The 13,592-nt window shown below is 43.8% G+C and overlaps 1 protein-coding gene across 1 annotated transcript in view; it reads left to right on the top strand.

Moving 5' to 3' along the window:
- The window catches only part of LOC126188014 (facilitated trehalose transporter Tret1-like), a 70,404-nt gene that overhangs the window by 45,258 nt on the left and 11,554 nt on the right, over window positions 1–13,592 (top strand). The gene's annotated exons all lie outside the window — the stretch shown is intronic.

The following is a 13,592-nucleotide window of genomic DNA, read 5'->3' as shown; positions in this document are numbered from 1 at the left end:
TCATATTCTTCATGACGTTTGCAGATAAGGTTACGAGGATATCTACCAGTGAGTGATACTACGACGTATCCCCTGAGTGTCTCGCCACGTGTGAAACTCAAGATAAAACGTCACACTCTTGCAGTGTATAGAGAGTGTGATTCTAAGAGGCATTCTCTTGTTAGATGACCCCGGTATTGCTACCGAAGGAGAGTGAAATGAGGCGTCAGGACGACAGCAGATTCGTTTAATTAACTTCTTTATTCTGGCCGTCGGCCGTAGCACATCAGGAACAGCTTGGTGGAGGCGTCCAGTTGCCGCTCATGTAAAACAACAGACGTCAGGCACTGCCGACAGCACAAAGAGCGGGGACGAGCTTGGTATCACTCGAATGCCACTGTCCCTGACACCTCTGGCTGTGACATTGATGACAGCGCGGCAGCGCATCTGGCGATACCACGGAGGCGGCCTAAACCTCCGTCCAGCGGCTGGCGGCTCTCTGCTCCAGCAGCCGGTACTCTCCTGACCCAGGGCCGGCTGCCCCGTTCCGTGTTCGAACAGCGGAACCTATCCTGCATTCCGGAATGTCGCTCTGGGTGTCACAGGCTCGTGATGTAGGCTGTGATACTGAGACAAGAGTATTTTAGTACACAAATGGCAGAGTACTTACACGCTACAGTGTATGTTCGTTTAGGACTTAAGTGAGCAAAGGCTTCATCCCTTCCGCTAGCGTACAGCAGGGTCAGTTGCTGCTATACCACGTCCAGTTGACCGTGCTTTGCTTCGCAGTCCACAACACTCACGCCTACCTGCGGCTGGCTCTGTTTGAACTTAACTTCTGTTCTGGCGTACTTTCTCACCGAATATGTTCGATATGCTACATTGCCCTCCTTTTTGTCAAGACCCTGTCCCTCAGGTCGACCAAACTAGATTATCCTTTAAACTAGAGTTCCTGGCGACCAGCCCTTCTGGTCCTGTTCAATCTCTTAAGAATTATTCTAACAGTTGGTTTCCTTAACCCTAACATTTTATCTTCCACATTTCCGTAGGACCCCTTACACTGCTTCTTAACTCAAAACTACATGGAACTTGTTCATTACTAGGCTTCTTGCACGATAATTTCCTCTAATCCCAATTCACAAGCTAAAAGGAATCAGTTGTCCTTAATACTACCCCATTGTGCGTTCGTCTTCCTTCTGCTGCTTTTATGCTCGAGATATCCAATCCACTGGAATCTGGACGACGGCTGGATCTGAGCTCAGTCTTGCGCCTCGTCTTCTACATACCAAAGAAAGGACTACACTCAGCAGAACAAGTGTCGCTGTGGTGACTGTTATGACAATACTCAATGTTATTTCTTTCCGGTGCTGATTTTCACAATATAAATTTACATGCTCCACTAAAGTTTTTAGGAAGACTCGTCCCTCCTGCTGGTTCAAAAGCTTGTTTATAGACTGCATTAATTCTGGCCCTAGAGTTTGATTTAAGCTGGTTAGATATGCGGGAGGTTGCACTTCCGCGGGCTTCTCTGGCAAATACAAACGAGGCTGCGAAATATTCAATTGAATTATCCCTGAAATCGCGGCTGGTAGGTGCAAAATAGACCCCATTATCTCGCAAGCTGTTTCATTTAATAGCAAACGGCTCCCGTTTAATTCTCGCCTGTTTGCTGACGTAAGCTTCCCCTGCTCGAAACACCTAGCCACTACTACCATATTGTCAGAGGTAGAGCACAATCAATGTGCCCCGACCTGAAGAAAATACGACTACGACTCGATCACTTCTTTATTGTATTCCCTTACTTCCTTTTGTCCCGTTACCTATTTCACTGCCTAGGAATCCTGCCCCTCTCTTATCACCATATTCGGACAGACTATGATTTCATCTCAGTAGCGTCTTTGTAACTTTGCTTCCTCCTCTCTTGTCTTTTTCAATTAATAATAGTCACTGCGTTTTTTTCTCTTACAATTTCTTCTTTATCCCCCACTTGACAGGATACGCATGAACTATGTAGCAGTCGTAACTCGCTTGTTTCCCTGTACAGGTATAAAAACGGAAATGTAAACTTTCGCTCCATCAGCTCTCATCGATGCTACGGCTACCTTGAAATAATAATGTATGTTTTTGTGCTCGGATTCTAAAACCAACTCCAACTCCGGTGTTTTTTCATTCTCCTTAGACCCTCTAAATACTGCTCAGGCAACAACAAGTTTACTCCCACAGTCTGCTGCATAGCCTTCTGTAGTTCCTTTAATTTCACTTATGCTTACCAAATACTATCTTCTATGGACTGCGACCATTTTGTCGTTACTGCTGCCCTAAGCAAACTTCTACTTCGGTTTGTAGTTCACTGTATTCTGATTAACTGCCTCTTTTGTAGCTCTGAGATATCACATTACTTCTCTAGTCAGTTGTCATAGTAGTCGTGTGTTATTCGGTGTGTCCTTCTCTAAACTTGCAATCTGCGTAGTGTGCCAATCATTCACGGCTTTGTTCCCTTTTGCCCACTGCTTAATCGCTTCTATGGTGTCATTACCCTTTTAATGTCATCAGCAGTGCCAAATATTGTTTTCAGCGTCGATTAAACCCCTCTTGCTTCTCGTGTATGGAATAACCACAGGTTCATGGCTCATCTCACTTCTTAATTTCTCGTACGCTCCATGTCCTCTCTCATATTCCCCGGCACTTCCTTTGAGTATCCAATGTATTTCCGTTCCCTGACGGAATTTGTCGAGAGTTTGTTTCAATCTTCTCACCTCGTTACGCATCTCCCATGCGTTGAGTACCACCTGTATCACAAGGAGATGACTGGTGATCACTACGTATTCCTTCTGGCGAACAGGTCTCCCTCTTCCAGTTGCTTGTTCTGTAATGCTTCCACCCAGACGAAAATCTGTAGTCCCGCTATGAACCGCATCATCTCGCCTTCTCTGCACCTCACCTATGGGCAGGAATACCTAGCACTTTCCTCCACCTTAAAGTCACTGCTAGCCGGCCTGTGTGGCCATGCGGTTCTAGGCGCCTCAGTCTGGAACCGCGTGACCGCTGCGGTCGCAGGTTCGAATCCTGCCTCGGGCATGGATGTGTGTGATGTCCTTAGGTTAGTTAGGTTTAATTAGTTCTAAGTTCTAGGCGACTGATGACCTCAGAAGTTAAGTCGCATAGTGCTCAGAGCCATTTGAACCAAAGTCACTGCTGCTCCGCAGCTGCTTGTGCTAATTACACTATAACTATACCTAACCTAACAGAAATTTTAAATGACTATCTACTATGCCATAATCTATACGGATTCCTCGTTACTGTTCCATTCACAACCTCTTGTTTGTCTCCCTATACCTTTCTCCTCGCTCTCCCTTTCTGGTCCTCATCTCCTATCCCTGGAACAACTTTCGGATTCCCTTGAAAAGGTTTCAACTGCCCTACATGCCAACTATCGTTCTCGTCGTAAACAGAATCTTGATATTTACTGGTGAAGTAGTCTCTACCACTTGGTATGGCCCTGATACTTTGCAAAAAACTTTTTTGTGTTTTCCTTCGGCGCGTACGAAGTTGATAGCATCATCCATTGACCAACCTTATGCTGTGGCAGTCTCGCCGTACGGCCCACTGGTTTTCGATGGAATTGTAGTAAGTTCCTATGGGACTAAACTGCTGAAAGCATCGGTCTCTAGGCTCACACTCTACTTAATCTAACTTTCACTTACGCTAAGGACAATACACACACCCATGCCCGAGGGGGGCTCGAACCTGCGACAGGTGGAGCCGTACGAACTGTGGCAAGACGCCCGAGACCGTACGGCTACCCCGCGCGGTCACTGCTTCTTCCTGTCTCTCGAGCGCTCGGGTAATTGACCTACGTACTCTATTCCAAATTTCTCTAATCGCTATGGAAAATTCCTTGACAGAATTTCCAGTCTTCCCTTTCTCCGTTTTCAATATGTCGAACAGTGATGGCATTTTAGGACCATATGCTACTTCATCTGGCGATAATCCTGTATTCGTATGCTATTTTGAGTTGTAGGCGGAGACGAAATACTTCATAGATACATCCCACTTGGTGTGACGTAAGTCAGTGTAGTATCCAATCATCTTCTCGATCGTCCTATGTACTCTTTCAGTTCTTCCATGGCTTGTGGATGGAGAGGTCTCGTCCCTAACTTCTTCACATTCAGTAACTTACACAATTGGTTGTATAGATCTGACATGAAGTTCGTTCCCTGGTCTGTTAATATTGTTTCAGGCACTCCAAACTTCGGTATCCAATTATTCACAAGTGATTGTGCCGCTGTTGCTGCTTGCTGGTCCATTTCTACGTATCTTGAAAAATGATCTATGATTGTACGTACTTATTCCCTGCGTATGTTTCATTGAATGTACCTAAAACATCAATCCCCAGAAATTCAGCGGTGTTAATGATTCAGGTAATCTCCACAATGGTACTCTTGTTAGACACAAATACCCTCTCTGTGCGCACTGTACGCAATTCCGCACATACTGGTTTACGTCCGTCTACCTATTCATCCACTAATACCTTTCTGCTACTCATCTGTTGGTAAAAGTGCAACCTCCATGACACGCTAATATGCGATCATAAGCTTCCTGTTGCAATCTATTCCTTAGCTTGGCTGGTACCACTTCCCGTCGTCCCAACTTGATTTCTCTGCAGAGTAACCAATCCTGTATACAAAACTGTGACTGCGTGAAATACTGCTTACGTTCGTCATCCGCTCTCTGCGCAGTTTGCCATTCTTTATGCCCATTACCCCCAATATTTAATACTGCTATTTTTAAATTTAATCCATCTGCATTTCCATGCTTCTTCCCAGGTTTATGCATGACTTCGAAATCAAATTCACTCAGTCTTACTGCCCATCACGTCACCTACTAGAAGGATCCTTTAGCCCCAACAGCCATTTTATGCTGCATGATCTGTTATTACTGTAAACTTTTATCCTTACAGATAAAATTTGAAATATTTGATTCCATAAATAAGGCTTACCATTCCTTTGCCCTTCGTGGAATAATTTCTGTCTGCGTTTTCATGTGTAAGCTACCGGATAATGGTTCAAATGGCTCTGAGCGCTATGGGACTTAACTTCTGAGGTCATCAGTCCCCTAGAACTTAGAACTACTTAAACCTAACTAACCTAAGGACATCACACACATCCATGCCTGAGGCAGGATTCGAACCTGCGACCGTAGCGGTCGCGCGGTTCCAGACTGTAGCGCATAGAACCGCTCGGCCACACGGCTGGCTGCTACCGGATATTCCACGCCTTCTACCTCTTGTGACACAGCCAAGTGCATGGTTTGATGCATCACATGATAAAATGTTATGTCAGTAATGACTGAACGTTTGCCACTTCTTTCCTTATCCTGCACATTTGTGCAGCGATCCTTAAAAGCCGTCACTTATTTCCGTACCATTCCATCGCTCACAATATTTTCCCCATGTACTTCATTGATCTGACGATGAAATTCAGGCTCTTTCACGCCTTTGGAACAATAAAAACGAATCACAGCTCATATTTAATAGTCGGCGTGATTCTCAATCGAAGAAGGCATTTCAAATGCTCACAAACAGATGTAAACAAGCCTAATATTGATGGGAAATATGTGGAAAAGTATATTAAAATACTGGATTCCACGTAGAAATAAAATTGCAAAGACACGTCTGTATGTTTTATTTTTATTTCAAAATGGCACTTGCTTAAAAAAAACAAGTCTAGTAAAATAAAACTACAATAATATTGTAAGTAGGCTGTTTAGGTTTTTATACTGGTAACTCCACGTAACGCTCTGTATGAAAATCACTGGCTGTGCTGTGTGCAATCTGTGGCTGGTTGGCATTGTTGTAATATTCGCTATTGTAGTGTTGGGCAGTTGGATGTGAACAGCGCGTAGCGTTGCGCAGTTGGAGGTGAGCCTCCAGCAGTGGTGGATGAGAGGAGAGAGATGGCGGAGTTTTGAGAGCGGATGATCTGGATGTATGTCCATCAGAGACAGTAAATTTGTAAGACTGGATGTCATGAACTGATATATATATATTATGACTTTTAAACACTAGTAAGGTAAGTATTCCCGATATCTGACCTTTTTTGGTCTCTATTGACTGGGCTATTACGCCATCAATATAATCGGCTACTTAGTTAACATTATTGATTTACCCTGAGGGTAAAGAAAGAAAAATAACTTCCGTAAACTTTGCGCAAAAAGTAATTATGTTGACAATTCTATACAAACTTCATCCTTACAATCACAGTAGCTCCATAGTCAGAATGCCTGAAGAATACAATAATGTAATTTTTAATTTTATATTTTTAATATTCACAAAATTTTTAGGTGAAATTACGCAAACATCAATCAAACAATCTGTTAGTACTCAGCTAAGTCGGTGGCGTAATAAGGCCAGTCAGTGAAGACCAAAAAAGACCGAATGTGAGAAATAATTCGTGCAGTCGCATTCTTTTGTACAGTGGTAGGAGGGTGTCATAGACAGCATACTAGGAATCCTGGCCGGCGGGGGTTGAGTGTGGGAGTGGGAGTGCGTTTCAAGGTTACTTTTGTACGTTTTTCTTGTATAGCTCGAATAATACGTAGTATAGGTAAAACATACACCAGCACAATATTTAACTACATTAAATTTCCTGGAAAAAAAGTACTGTTTCTTCTCCGTAGGATTAACAGTCTGCGCGTAACGAGCGAGAGAATATGAGAATATCGGACGTGGTTTTAAGGACAGATATAGATTTGCTGGCCGCCTAAAGTCACTTCAGTAGTAGCAGCTGAATTACCCTTATACTTGATGTGGCTGTATGTGGTGCGACAAGAGCTCTGTTTCTGTCTGGTAGTTGACATCCTGTAGCAATCCAGTCCACTGGTACAGTAGATCGCAGAGTTCCGGAACGCTTCGCTAACGTTACTGGGTTGCCCAACTGCAAAATAATATATATGGCAAACCCGCACACCCCTTGGTTCGCTGCTGTGACCTGCCTGAGACCAACGCCGCAATAATACGAACTTGACTAGACACTGAGATTTCTTCTGTGGCGTCCACAATTTTCGAGAAAGGAGCACGTGGAAAATAAAAAAGCTTTAAGAGTTACCTTACCACTTTTTGAGAAACACTTTTTACTATCTGTAGGTGATGTTTTGTGGTTTCAGGCCGAAGACTGGTTTGATGCAGATCTCCTCTTTACCTCCGAGCAACTACTGCAACCTACATCTCTCTAAATCTGCTTACTGCACTTATCTCTCGGTCTCCCTCTACTATTCTTATTCCGCACGCTTACCTCTAGTACTGTATTGGTGATCTCTTGATGTCTCAGAATGTGTCCTATAAACGGATCCCTTGTTCTAATCAGGTTATGCCACAAATGTCTTTTTTTTCGTATTCTGTTCAGTGCCTCCTAATTAGTTACGTGATCTACCCATCTAATCTTCGTTATTCTTCTGTAGCACCACATTTCAAAAGCTTCAATGTACAGATTAAATAACATAGGGAACAGACTACAACCCTGTCTCTCTCCCTTCTCAACCTCTGCATACCTTTCATGTCTCTCGATTCGTATAACAGCCATGTGGTTTCTGTACAAGTTGTGAATAGCCTTTCGCTCCCTGTATTTTACCCCTGCCACCTTTAGAATTTGAAAGAGAGCATTCCAGTCAACATTGTCAAAAGCTTTCTCTAGGTCTACAAATATAAACCTATCTGCTATTAGAATTCGTAGGGTGTTCCTACATTTCTCTGGAATCATTTCTGTGGAATCCAAACTGATCTTCCCCGAGGTCAACTTCTACCAGTATTTCCACTCTTCTGCAAAGAAGTCGTGTTAGTATTTTGCAACAGTGAATTATTAAACTAATAGATCGGTAATTTTCACACCTGTCTGCACCTACTTTCTTTGGAACTGAGCGTGACCGCTACGGTCGCAGGTTCGAATCCTGCCTCGGGCATGGATGTGTGTGATGTCCTTAGGTTAATTAGGTTTAAGTAGTTCTAAGTTCTAGGGGACTGATGACCACAGATGTTAAGTCCCGTAGTGCTCAGAGCCATTTGAACCATTTGGAACTGAATTCTTTATATTCTTCGTGAAGTCTGCGGGTATTTCGCATGTCTCATACATCTTGCCCACCAGATGGAAGAGTTTTGTCATGCTTTGCTCTCACAAGGCTATCAGTAGTTCTAACATAATGTTGTCTACTCTCGGACCTTGTTTCGACTGACGTCTTCCGGTGCTCTGGCAAACTATTCAGTAGTATCATATCTCCCATCTCCTCTTCATCTACGTTCTCTTCCATTTCAATAACATTGTTCTCAAGTACATTTCCATTGCATGGGCGCTTTTTATATTCTTTCCACCATTCTGCTTTCCCTTCTTTGCTTAGGATTGGTTTTCCGTCTGAGGTCTTGATATTCATAAAGGCGTTTCTGATTTCGCCAAACGTCTCTCTAATTTTCCTGCAAGCGGCATCTATATTTCCCGTAGGGATATATGCATCTAAATCTTTACATTTGATGTCCAGCCAGATGTCCATTTGATTTGTATTCCATTTCGCCTGCTTCATTTTCTGCATTTTTATATTTCCTCCTTTCATCAATTAAATTCACTATCTCTTGTGTTACCTAAGGATTTCTACTGGCTCTCATTTTCTTACCTGCATGACCCTCTGCTGCCTTCACTGTTTCTTCTCTCAATGCTACTCATTCTTCTTCTACTGTATTCCCTTCCCCCGTTCTTGTCAATCGTTCCCTAAAACTCCCCCTCAAACTCTCTACAACCTCTGGGTCTTTCCGTTTACCCAGGTCCCATCTTCTTAAAGTGGCTACACCGGTTCCCGTGAGATCACCGAAATTAAGCGCTGTCGGGCGTGGCCGGCACTTGGATGGGTGACCATCCAGGCCGCCATGTGCAGTTGCCATTTTTCGGGGTGCACTCAGCCTCGTGATGCCAATTGAGGAGCTACTCGACCGAATAGTAGCGACTTCGGTCAAGAATACCATCATAACGACCGGGAGAGCCGTGTGCTGACCCCGCACCCCTCACATCCGCATCCTCTCCTGAGGACGACACGGCGATCGGATGGTCCCGGTAGGCCACTCTTGGTCTGAAGACGGAGTGAGTGCATCTTCTTAAATTCCTACCTTTCTGCAGTTTCTTCAATTTTAATCTACAGTTAATAGCCAACAAATTTTTATCAGAGCCTACATCTGCCTCTGTAAATGTCTTACAATTTAAAATCTGGTCTCTCTTTCTTACCATTATAAATTCAATCTGAAACCTTTAGTTGTCTCCAGGTCTCTTCCATGTATACAACCTTCGTTCGTGATTCTTAAACCAAGTGTTAGCTATGATGAAATTATGTTTTGTGCAAAATACTACGACACGGGTTTCTTTTTCATTCCTTTCCCCCCAGTCCATATTCACGTACAATTTTTGCTTCTCTTCCTTTTCCTACTGTCGAATTCCAGTCCCTCATGACTATTAAATTTTCGTCCTCATTATCTATCTGAATAATTTCTTTTATCTCATCATACATTTCTTCAGTCTCTTGATCATCTGCGGAGCTACTACTGTGGTGGGCGCGGGCTTCGTGTGTATCTTGGCTCCAATAATGGGTCAACTATGCTGTTCATAGTAGCTTATCCTCGTTCCAATTTTTTTATTCTTTATTAAACCTGCTTCTGTATTACCCCTATTTGATTTTGTATTTATAACCTTGTATTCACCTGACCAAAAGTCCTGTGCCTCCTGGCACCGAACTTCAGTAATTCCCACTATATCTAACTTTAACTTATCCTTTTCTCTTTTTGAGTTTTGTAATCTACCTGCCCGATTAAGAGATCTGACATTCCACGCTCCGATCCGTAGAACGCCAGTTTTCTTTCTCCTGATAACGACATCCTCCTGAGTAGTCCCCACCCGGAGAACCGAATAGGGGACTATTTTACCTCCGGAATATTTTACCGAAGAGATTGGCATCATCATTTACCGATACAGTAGATCTTCGTGTCCTCAGGAAAAATTACGGCTGTATGGTTCAGATGGCTCTGAGCACCATGGGACTTAACTTCTGAGGTCATTAGTCCCCTAGAACTTAGAACTACTTAAATCTGACTAACCTAAGGACATCACACACATCCATGCCCGAGGCAGTATTCGAACCTGCGACCGTAGCAGTCGCGCGGTTCCAGACTGTAGCGCCTAGAACCGCTCGGCCATCCCGGCCGGCAATTACGGCTGTAGTTTCCGATTGCTTTCAGCCGTTCGCAGTACCAGCACAGCAGGGCCGTTTCAGGTGGTGTTACAAGGCGAGATTAGTCAATCATGCAGACTGTTGCCCCTGCAACTACTGCAAAGGCTGATGCCCCTCTCTGGGAACCACACTGTTGCCTCACCTCTCAACATATACCACTCCGTCGTGGTTGCACCTAGGTACGGCTACCTGTATCGCTGACGCACGCAAGCCTCCCCACCAACAGCAAGATCCATGGTTAAGGGGGGCGAGGTTACTAACTAACCTACTATATAAAAACAAGTCGTTGCTTAATGTTGTTACAAACAATCCTGGAAAGTACTTGATCAATTTGCAACAGATTTTTACACGATACTCTGATGAACATTCGGAAGAGCATAGGCAACATATTTTTCACTATATACAATATTTAAATACATGTTCAAATGGTTCAAATGTCTCTGAGCACTACCGGACTTAACTTCTGAGATCATCAGTCCCCTAGAACTTAGAACTACTTAAACCTAACTAACCTAAGGACATCACACACATCCATGCCCGCGGTAGGATTCGAACCTGCGGCCGTAGCAGTCGCGTGGTTCCAGACTGTAGCGCCTAGAACCGCTCAGCCACCCCTGCCGGCTTAAATATATGTGTGATAGGTAAAATGAAATCGTTGTTGTCAAAAATCTCAAAAAATTCTTGATCGATTTACTTCAGATTTTTAGACTATAATGAACATTCATATGTACATATGTATTATATTTTTTTAATACATACGATATAAAACAACAAACGTGATACATAAAAGAAACATGTTGTTACTCGAAATCTCGAAAAGCTCTTGACAGGTTTGTTTCAATTTTTTTCAAGATACTTTAATGAACATTCGAACCGTTATAGGCTATAAATTATTTTGATATATAATATTCGTGTTACATAAAAGGAAAACGTTGTTAGCAAAAATCTCGAAAACCGGTTGTCTGATTTACATAAAATATTCAGACGATAGTATAACGAACGTAGGCTGTTATTCTCCTTATATATAATTTGAAACAAAAATTGTACACACAACGATGTGCTGTTTTGTGTTCTTCCTTGACGTCGATTTTAGAGAAAGAAGGAAACGTGTATTTATGGCTTATCGGTTTCTGATTGGAATAGGTCTACTGCTACGGAATCTGAATCGTACGAAACTTTGTAATGCTACCCATTTGCAGATTGAAAACCATGCGAAATACAATCATTGTTGGTACTATCCTCACAGATCCAACAGCTGAGCTGTCTCTCTCATACCTCATACACCAATGGTCCCAAGCAATTTGCTGATTCATTTGAAGTGAATTCAGTTCCCAGTGATGGTTTCGTTTGCAGTAACAACAAACAAGGCTCAAGGTCAGGGAGAGGAGTAAGAGAACAGAGAGGGGGATGGAGAAAATGGAGGGGAGGAGGTGATGCACAGAGGGAGAGAATAGACAGGAGAGATATGCGAAGAGAGGGGGAGGGGGAGATGGGCAGAGAGAGAAGGGGAAGGGGAGTAGAAATCCTCAGTTCGCATACATATTTAGCAATTGAAAAGCATTACTGGGCTCGCTAGTATAGTACAATTTTTAAAGTTTTTGAAGTCTAAAGTCATAAAGGCACACTGCTGGCCTTCAAAAATGCAACACCCTGAGGGCAACCTCCAAATCAGGTGAAATTTGCAGCACGACTTTTGCAGGCGATCAGAGATGTACACGATTAGCAGTTCAGCGCGGTTGCACATCACGGGCGCAATACCGCCACCTGCAGGCGCTATATAAATGGGGAACAGAGGGCCGTATGGACGTACTGGAATCGTTCTTTTGTGCAGTTGTTTTGCGTAAGCAGCTTCAGCATGCCTCGTAGAAGACAGAGAGCGTCTTTCGAGCACGTTTCGGAGTTCGATCGAGAAAGAACATTTGCCTACAGGATTGTGAATCATTCTTGAGAGAAATCGGTGATTGTGTCTGAAGGGACCAACAACTGTGATTCGAATGTGTAATCGCTGGCTGCAGGAGGGAACGAGGGACCGACGGGACCGTTTGCATCCACCTCGGTGCACCACCACACGAAATGCCGGCCGGAGTGGCCTAGCGGTTCTAGGCGCTAAAGTCTGGAACCGCTACGGTCGCAGGTTCAAATACTTTCTCGGGCATGGATGTGTGTGATGTCCTGAGGTCAGTTAGGTTTAAATAGTTCTAAGTTTTAGTATACTGATGACCTCAGAATTTAAGTCCCATAGTACTCAGAGCCATCTGAACCTCACGTAATGACAGACACATTGTGCGCATCGCATTGATGGATCGCTCTGTCACATCAAGGACCATGTCACAAAAGATTTGGTCCATAGCACGACAAACAGTGTTTGCGTGTTCCATTCAATGCCGTTTGCATCAGTGTGGACTGGCCGCAAGACATCCGTTGCTGCGTTTACCACTGAGTTAACGTCATTGGCGTTTGTATCGTCAATGGTGCGATGAACAACGGACACAGACATAGACAACCCCCCTCCCCCGACCCCTAGTATGCATTGCCGGTACACTAACCAGCTAGCGATACATCTGTTATGTGTAGTGGTCGTTCCATACCTTCAGAGTTTGCAGACAGCCACATTCCAACACTATATTGCGCGTCCACACGTGGCGCGCAATTTTCAACACTTCTTTGTCGCTCATTGGATTGCATTGCCACCTTGGCTTCCCTGTTCTCCCGATCTCTCGCCTATCGAACACGTCAGGTTGATGATTGCGCTATGACTAGTCCGGGATACACCACCCGCTCCTACACCGGATCAACTTTGCCAATACGTGGAAGTAGCATGGACTGCTGTACCTCAACAACAGATCCGAAGCTTCTTTTATTCAATGCCCAATCGTGTAGCAGCGGTTATAGCCAGCAATGGCGGCAACACTCAATGTCAGTTTCACTATCTTCCTTCTTCGTGTTGCATTTTGGATGGCCAGAAGTGCAATTTACACTACTGGCCATTAAAATTGCTACACCAAGAAGAAATGCAGATCATAAACGGGTATTCATTGGACAAATATATTATACTAGAACTGACATGTGATTACATTTTCACGCAATTTGAGTGCATAGATCCTGAGAAATCAGTACCCAGAACAACCACCTCTGGTCATAATAACGGCCTTGATACGCCTGGGCATTGAGTCAAACAGAGCTTGGATGGCGTGTACAGTTACAGCTGCCCATGCAGCTTCAACATGATACCATAGTTCATCAAGAGTAGTGACTGGCTTATTGTGACGAGCCAGTTTCTCGGCCACCATTGACCAGACGTTTCAATTGGTGAGAGATCTGGAGAATGTTCTGGCCAGGGCAGCAGTCGAACATTT

The sequence above is a fragment of the Schistocerca cancellata genome, chromosome 5, assembly GCF_023864275.1.
Source record: "Schistocerca cancellata isolate TAMUIC-IGC-003103 chromosome 5, iqSchCanc2.1, whole genome shotgun sequence".
NCBI lineage: Eukaryota > Metazoa > Arthropoda > Insecta > Orthoptera > Acrididae > Schistocerca > Schistocerca cancellata.
The sequence above is the reverse complement of the archived record's forward strand: the minus strand, read 5'-3'. Positions and strand labels throughout refer to the sequence as shown.